This window comes from Papilio polytes, unplaced genomic scaffold, assembly GCF_000836215.1.
Source record: "Papilio polytes unplaced genomic scaffold, Ppol_1.0 DF823691.1, whole genome shotgun sequence".
NCBI lineage: Eukaryota > Metazoa > Arthropoda > Insecta > Lepidoptera > Papilionidae > Papilio > Papilio polytes.
The window spans coordinates 4,436,427-4,445,302 of NW_013525513.1; the positions used below are offsets into that span (position 1 = coordinate 4,436,427).

The 8,876-nt window shown below is 33.2% G+C and overlaps 1 long non-coding RNA gene across 2 annotated transcripts in view; it reads right to left on the bottom strand.

Moving 5' to 3' along the window:
- The window catches only part of LOC106104184, a 47,637-nt gene extending 45,422 nt beyond the window's left edge, over positions 1-2,215 (bottom strand). For both annotated transcript variants that reach the window (XR_001225662.1, XR_001225661.1), the window contains exons 1-2: positions 1,948-2,215; positions 676-891 (exon numbers count right to left, since the gene is read on the bottom strand). This is a non-coding gene — a long non-coding RNA (uncharacterized LOC106104184). The remainder of the gene's footprint in view (positions 1-675; positions 892-1,947) is intronic.
- Positions 2,216-8,876: the final 6,661 nt, after the last annotated feature.

Below are 8,876 nucleotides of genomic sequence, written 5' to 3' on the forward strand. Positions count from 1 at the left end.
CACCAGCCGCTACGTACGCAGCCAGGCTGACTTCCAAAATTTCCACACTAAATCTCTCCTTTCGTTTCGCTTCTTTTGCCGGAGGAAGACTTGGCAGCGTATTTTATCTCTGTAATGCTAGCTTTGTGCTGCCAGTAAATAGTTAACATCAGTAAATACGACTAAATTTAGCTTCTAGTACCATGTATGAGATGTTATTTTCAATTAACTGCAATATATGAATTGTCTTTTAAGCAAAGCTCATCATATTTTCAATTCAGAAAAATTATCTACACATATTCATATAATGTTTTAAAAATCACGTGTAAAGAAAATTTTTATCTATATTAATATTATAAAGAGGAATACTTTGTTTAATGGTAATGAGTAGGCTCAAAACCTACTGGGCCGATTTTAAAAATTCTTACACCGTTAAAAGATAATTTATCTGTCTGTAATAAGGGCTGTATTTTTTCATTTCTTTATTATTATTTCAAATGTCACGCGGACGTAGTCGCGGGCAAAATCTAGTGGTGTATAAAATGAGAATATGGCAATAAAACAGTTTATACACGATCGGAATTATCAGAAAATGCTGATAAAAATTGTTTAAAACTGTTTTGTAAGCGGAAAAAATTCAGGCAACAACACTGAATTGTAAACAGGCAATAAACAAAACAGGAAAAACCTCAATACCTTGTAAAATCCCCGTAACAAAAAATCGCATTGGGCGATACAGTTTTTCTATGCAGATGCGCCCATACATCAGTGTCCTATTTAGGATTCAAAATGGTACAGCGCAAGTCCAACTTTAACAATATCGCACTACCAACTTGCTAGTTTTATCTTTGACTTCAGACGTATCTGAGAAATATTCGCCGGTCGACTTGAGCCAACAAAGATATTATTTGCCTGGAAAGTTATTTTAAATTTCTTGAATACGACCGTTTTATAACATTTTCAGTGGTAATTTGAATAAATGTTTTTAATAATAAGGTACACATAAGAATTATACTTCTATAATTATAAAAATAGTTTTAAAACTATTTTACAACCATAGGGGACTGATAAAAAAAAACATACAGACGAATTGAGTACCTCCTTCATTTGGGAAGTCGGTCAATATAACTAAGAATGACTAATACGGCTACTACCTATACTTATTCATAAATAAATTGAACACTTTGTCATAATTCTTTTTAAAAAAATCTTTTCGCTGAGATACTTCATTATAATTAAAAAAAAAAATATCTCACACATTTACGCATGCGCAATAATGATCTGCCGTCGGCCATTATTGCTTGTAAAGCCGACGGAAGATATATAGCTCAATAAAAACTATTAATTACTTCTTTTGTTTAATTTTAAAAGTCCAATTGTTACAAAAAAGTGTACAAATTCAAACTGTTTAATAACTATTCATTAGAATATTAATATAGCCAATGTAATGAAATCTGCTTGAAATGTAAGGATTTTTACTATAAGAATCCTATTGTAGATTTTTTTCAAATGTATTTGCTTTAATTTTGTACTATTTCAACGGTAGTTTCTACAAAAAAATTAACCTAATAGTTATCTTAAAGTAACTTTTTGTACCTCTCTCTACTGTAAAAAAAATTAACTTTAAAAGTTGATCAAATTGAAGTTGTTTAAACTTGGCAAATAATTAGTAACTAGGGAATGTTTATTATATCCATTATTTATAAATCAATTGAGCATTAAAAAGCACTAAATAAATACTTAATTTTTTCATTTATAGGTTAAGTATAAATTATGTTTTCTTTAGATTTATCACTCTGCTAATCGTTAAATAATGTCGTCTAATCTCAATTTATTGAAATATTAAAAAATAAAAAATGAAAAATATTTAAATACGAACTAAAATCTAACAAAAACACAAACAAAGCAACGTATCAACTGAACTTAGCTTGACGTGGCTTGAGGTTGGCGTCAGTACGAAATTCTCACCTTTAATATCAAATTTTGAATGCAAGCCACATTTTTCATTAACCAGAACTTAAGCACGCGTTAATGACACAAATAATACACAAAACAATACGCAAAAACATCAAAAATCTTGAATAAATACACGAAACCAATACGAAAACATGCAGTTGTTTAATTCACATTCGTTCAGACAGAGGGCAGCAGTGTCGTGGCATTCAACATGGCGATGGATTGTTTCGTTCTGATTGGACGTTGACCGCAATGTTGTGAAGTTAGCTACGATGTGCGAGTGAGATGGATTTATGTGATGTTTTGGCGCTGATGAAAGACGGAAGATGTGTTGTTGGGATAGTACATTTGTATGCCGACAGCATTGCGGACCGGTTTCGTCAGAGGCGTTTACGGAGCTTGTATGTGCGCATCGCATTCGGCTATGTGCCGGCAGCAGGTAGACGGCGCGCCAACTAAAATGACGGATCGCGGCCGCATCTCGACGCATTTGAAATAAACTTTTTTGTTAAATTCGCTTGTATTTATTGTTGCAGGTAAATTCCAAAGACTTCGAGAAATTGGAAGATGATGATCGTAAGCTATGTTAATTGTATAAAGAACAATCCTACGTAATAAAATGGGTCAAAATTTAAATGTCGCTTTTTTATGAATATACATAATGCTTACATTTCAAGGTTGATATTGTTACAAATACAATAGTTATAAATAAAATGTCTCAGTTAATGACAATTTTATAATGAAACCTTAAATTAAAAAAAATATCAAATCTCAAAAAGTCATTGTGTTTCTCACAAACATCTAAGTCTGTAATATTTTAAAAACAGAATCGTTAAAGGTTTGTTTATTTTCAACGACTTTTTTTAAAACTTAAATTGCCCCAATACATAAAAACTGAAATTTTTAAATATTTTTAATGCGTAAAATTTATTACTCTGGTACTTGTGTAATAAAACGACATATTTCGATTATTATGTTTCGACGACAGCCGCCTAGTAGTTATGTATTGTTTGTTGGATTAAAAAAAATAAAACAAATTCATGCATAAGCACATCCAGAATCCCGGATATAAAAATGCCATTAAAAATCATAATTAAACGATACGTGTAACATCCATTAGGCCCAACGTATTTATATTAGATAAATTTATTTTGTCGTGTAACAGGTAATAAATATGCTAATTCAACACTATACCGTCCGTATGTCGCCCTGTGTCTCCTACACTGAAAGAGTGAAAAAGATATCAGAAAATTGCACTGCGCATCGCTATTTTCAGTCATAGAACCTTCGAAAGTTATCACGCGAAAGTTTACTTAAGTTCTTTCAGTGTACGGTCGTATATTTAAGGCGCGGATGCGGTGACTTACATCCTTCTGTGTCGAGGCTTTTAGTTTTATCGACCTACGGCAACTACTAACCCAATAAATTTTGGTGTTTCGCTCAGTGAATCCGTTCAGTGAACGAATGCATCGTCCCAGATACGAATGTGCGGGATCTGACTGGTACGATTTATGTTCGGATTATGAGTCGCCAGCAAAATAAATTCCCGTCCCGATCAAACTTAGTTTTACTGCTTAATTGAACCTGTAAGAGCTTTTAGTGTTTTACTTCTGCGAATTCAAATGCAAATAAATGGAAGATAAACGACTTCATCCGCTTAATGAAAACAATCAGAGCCAATATTTAATTGATGGGCAAACCTTAATTAACTTGTAGTTCGGCGGAGTGGTTTCGGAGCTTCACAGATAAAATAAGCCATCTGCATTTCGGTATTCAAATTATTTTCCAAACGTGTTCTCCGTTCTAACCGGGCGGGAACTCACGAAATCGTGGCGTCACGCTCACTCCTGCGCAGACAGGTCATGCGAGAGCGGTCGAACCCTTCTCCTTAGATCCTTAGCGACGGAAGGGTAATATAACATCCAAACTCATATGAACCAGAATAAAAAGTAAAAAAACACATCACAAAAGTTTGCCTAAACTAACCTCGTTAAGATGTCTGGATAAAAGAATACCGTTTTTCAGTATCGTCACGATTGCCTTGCCCAGTGGTACGAATAGTGCGATCCGCGTTGCTTTACTGATGTGCGCAATCGACATTTTTTAACCGGCTTGTTTGTCGCACTATAACGGTATTGTACAAGTGACGGGAGAAAGTCAGCATTGTACCCTACGGGATAATATTCTGAGGGTTCTTTGTCGTCATATTCAGGAGAAAGTAGCGTTTGTTATACAAAAAGCCATTGTTAAAGAACCGGACCATAAACGGCTTAGAGTTTTTTAGTTTCCCAATAACCTTCTAGTAGAATGTTTGTGTTTTGTGCAACGGTGCTACGCTATAGCGGTTCATAAATTCAGGTAATTATTAAAATATCTGTATAACATGAAAATTTAAAAATTTACGTGGATGGTATGGTACAGGGCGGTGTACCCGCGTCGTTTAGAAACCTAAAATGATGTATGTGATGAGTTTGCACCGGAAAAAATTAAGCGGGAACAACGCGCTTGAAAATTTAATCTCTCGGCCATGTACACTTTTTTCCCGGGGACATATTTACATCTCCGTTGAAATTAGATACACGATGTCGTCGAGTTAATTTAATACACCGAATTTATGCTTGTATCGTTTCATTTAAGACTTTGTAAGAATCATTTGTGTTTTTCCAACAATAAAATTGTAAAATATGTTGTGATACTTTCCACAAAACAATCTTTGGCGATGTCCAACTTTTTGTTTATTATTTTTTCTTCTAAACTTTATCTGCAATTAGTCTTTAAAACTGGCCATTATTTAAAATATAATTAAGTAATAAACTTATCCGTACACTTTCTAAGGGTATCTTAATGCTCATAATACATGTATTTACAAGTAGATTAAAAATTCTTATTTCAGAGTACTAGGGCCGTAGTACCAATGCACTAACCAGTGGTCTCGGGCAGAAGGCGACGTATCTTACGGACATACATACAAAGGAGTCGCTTAATTAAACTAGCGAAGCGGCCCGAGCGAAACGTAAGCATTTAATTTATATCCCTGCAGTAAACTGCGCGGGATCTTTGCGGCCTACGTTTTAAAACAAAACTTGTAAAAACATAATCGAAATATTGGCATTTAATGTTTACAATTATTGTCAACGGCGTGTTATCATTGTACAACAAAGGCCAAAGGGATGCCTGGTTTTATTATTTCAATTTGAAGTCTTTAATTTTTATGTTACCTGCCTCTAAAGCGCAATATTTAAGTACTTATTTTGCAAATTTAAATGCAAACAGTACTGATGAGCACTGGCAAATAAAACTTTCCAAGTCCCTTTTTAGATTAATTTTCATTGAATTTTACTCTTTTTGTTGTATTATCAAGTAGACATAATGTACCCTCCATATTAAAATAGCAGATCTCGATAATTCTTAAATAAATATGTCCATACTCCTCTATTTTAATTTTTATAAGTGATATCCATTTTATTCAAAGGCAACATTGATGTTAATAAAAAATAGGATTTTTATCAAAGCGTTTACTTAAGAATACATTTTTCATACATATTTCTTTACATATAGCATACTAGATTTTCACGCGTAATCTAAATTCTTTCTTTGTCTGCTAGAGACGGATTAAAAATACAGTAAAAAAATATTATATAGTTAATATAAATATTCCGAAGATAATTGTTACTTTAACAATATCTTTATTTGTATCTATTCGAGCACAAATTCAAAATAAACATTTAATATTATCCCCCGAGGCACTTCCAATGACCACTACAAGTTTAGCATCTTGATTTCCCCAAAGTCGAATTTCAAAGCAAATTTGTCTGGGTTCTGTTTAATAGTTATCTTATTTATTGCTCGTATATTATAAACTTACATATAGTAACCAATATACATTAATTTATAAAGTGATAAACAACGCTTTATATGTTGTGATGTAGCACCAAGATAGATCGTGATTTATTTTTATGTAACCAATATTTAAGTGCTTCATAAATTATAGCAAACTAGCTGTTTCCATGCGTCTTCACCCGCATGGAATTATAAAAACTTTATTTTATTGTTTACCTTTGTCAAATTATCAATAACAAATGTCAAAATGACATAACATTACGATAACCTTGCTTCCTTGATGTTGGCAGCAACTTATGGTCGCTTTCCCACATTAGGGTTTTATCAATATATTTACCCCTTAAGTTCAATGGCGGGAAAATATATAGCCTAAAGCCTTACGTAAGTGTAGGACTTTTTATTAAAATAGGAATTATTCAAAAATATACTGTAATTGCTGAGATCTTAGGCAACAAAGAAGTTTGTGTTTACGCTTTATTATTATAGTATAGATTGTTAAATCTATAATATATTTACAAATATATTGTCTCTAAAAAAACTAAAAAGATTTTAGAAGAACGCATTTAAATTTATATATCGTGAAAACTAAAATTGTGTAGTCTTAAATATTTTTTTTGTAAAAAAATCATAGGACAAATCTAAGATCTAAAAGGTCTTTAGAACTAATAAAGGAATATCTAAATGTAATGTAATTTCAATAATAATAAATTAGTTTTTAAATATAAATGTGAATAACTTAAGAAGATACCAGAGCTCGCGCGAGTGGCCGTCTCTAAATTCCTCTAGATCTTTCCACCTATCCCGTCCCTTAATTAAGTCCATACTGGGCAAAGACAACAATGGCCGGCTCCCGATGCGCACCAAGATATTCAAATATGTCTAAACCCGCTGCTATATTGCCAATGGTTAGAGGACTCTAGTGAATTTTGTAATTACAATGCGCGATCTGTTTTATTAATTCATTTGTTTTAGCTAGATTACTGTCATCTGTTTTAATGCGATATTAATAAACGATTTTATAATTAACAACCAAGAAATGTGGGGTAAATACCAAGCATAAAAGGCTAAGTTAATAATATTGTACAAGTCGTTTTTCAGGAATTATTAATGTTTATGTCCATATACATACCTTAATTCGTGTTAATTTTTTATGCATAATTTACATTAACATTCTAACGATTTTTTATTTTTATGTTTACAAAAAGGTGTATTTTTCCAGTTTGTAGTTTATTAAATTACATAACATTTAATTAATAGCTTATTGTAAAATATATTGCATAAATATAGTCGGTTATTCGTCTGCCTACTCGGCATTCTATCCTACCAAGGCTTCGCATTTGGGACATCGATCCCTACGCCAGCGTCCGTCTGGCATTCTACGCGGCAGTATTTTAAATGTGTTCCATTTTTTTAAAATGTTGCTTAAATTTTTTCAGTAAATTTAAACCGACATACTGTTTTATAATATTTCCCATTAGTTACGCTTTGATTAGAATTAAAAAGTCATTTAATTAATTATATGATGACACAAGATGAATTTTTAACGAGTAATAGTTAAAGTTCCCACATTTCCCAAATCTAAGTTAGTTGATATTCGAAAGGCTCGTGATCTGCGAGGCGAGGGAATGACCCCGGAGATCTTAAATCAGCCACGAAACGAGTCGGTTTTCAGAGCTCACGTTAAAAGGAATAAATAGAATGCCTCGGTTCAGGTGACAATCTGATCGGCGAAAGAAATAGTCTGGTTTTACATATGGCGGAGGTAAAAGTACGTTACTCTCAGGGCTTGCCGCATAAATTGGCCCGTTCGTGATGCAGTGCCTCGTTGAATATGTATAGTTGCGCTCCCTTCCGTGCGCTTCTCATTTTACTAATAGATTTCTCTTTGATTAAATTTGTATACGTTTTATTCATTCTAAGGCAACTATTGTTGGTTGGTCACTTAAATCACTGGTTACTGCCTTCAGGGCGTTTGAACGAACATTTGAATTCGCGGCCGTGTGGCCAATGTTTTCTTTCGTTTCTGAATCTGTTTACTACAATGTACAATTTTTTCTTAAACATCATGATTACGTTTGAACTTATTCATTTCCCGAATTTAACGATATTTGTAGACGGTTTTGTAATAAATACACCTAGCATTAATTAGGCTTGTTTTATGTAGGTATTATAATTTACCTTAACAGAGGTTTAAAGTATGTACAAGGTTTCCTGGCAGCTTGTGCAAAATGTTTTATACATTAGACCGTGCTTTGTATTGCTTCTGTTTTGCAAACAACTATATGTAGGTAGATAAGATAGTGAATAAAATCAAGATATTAAGCGAAGAGACTTTTAAATTCAAGATGTTACAATTGATATGATGATTACATTCTTTTATTGCGTAACGCACATTAAGACACGATTACGAGATAAGAAAATAATTAAGATACGCAACTGTAGCAATAAAATTCACGTGTTATAACCCTTTGGTATTTACCGTGCGCCGAATGGACGTACGTCGAAAATCAGATATTTATAATGGCTTTATTAAGACGGGCAAACGGATGAGCTCACGCCCGGTTATTATTATAATTTAGACGATTGCCTAAAGCACCAGCCGTCGAATGAAGTCATCGTACATCTCGAATATCGAGTTCGTATTACGCTTTTTATATATCAGTCCAATTAAGGCTTGCGCTTTGTGTAGTATTTTTCACTTCGATATTTTTTAATTGTTGAAAGTGGGAAGAAATTATTACTAATGCATAAAGGTGCACCTTTGTAAGATGTTTGATAAGGTGCGGTCAACAAATCATAGGAGCATTAGATATGCAAGAATGCGGGTGGAGATTTCGTGACGGCGGGCAATGGTGGCGGTGGGCCGTTCATGTTTATAACGTGTTTGTAGTTTTTGCTCGCGCCACACGAGAACGCTCCATACGGCATAATGAACTAAACATTTTAATGTTAATAGGTCGAAAGATTTAAACTATCTATAGATCTACAGGAAAAAAATCTCAACTTTAATAATATACAGGGGATATAGATAAATTTCTCGGTGAATAATTAATTACTTAATTAACGTAGTTACGTATATCCGACTTCCACAAAGAGCCACT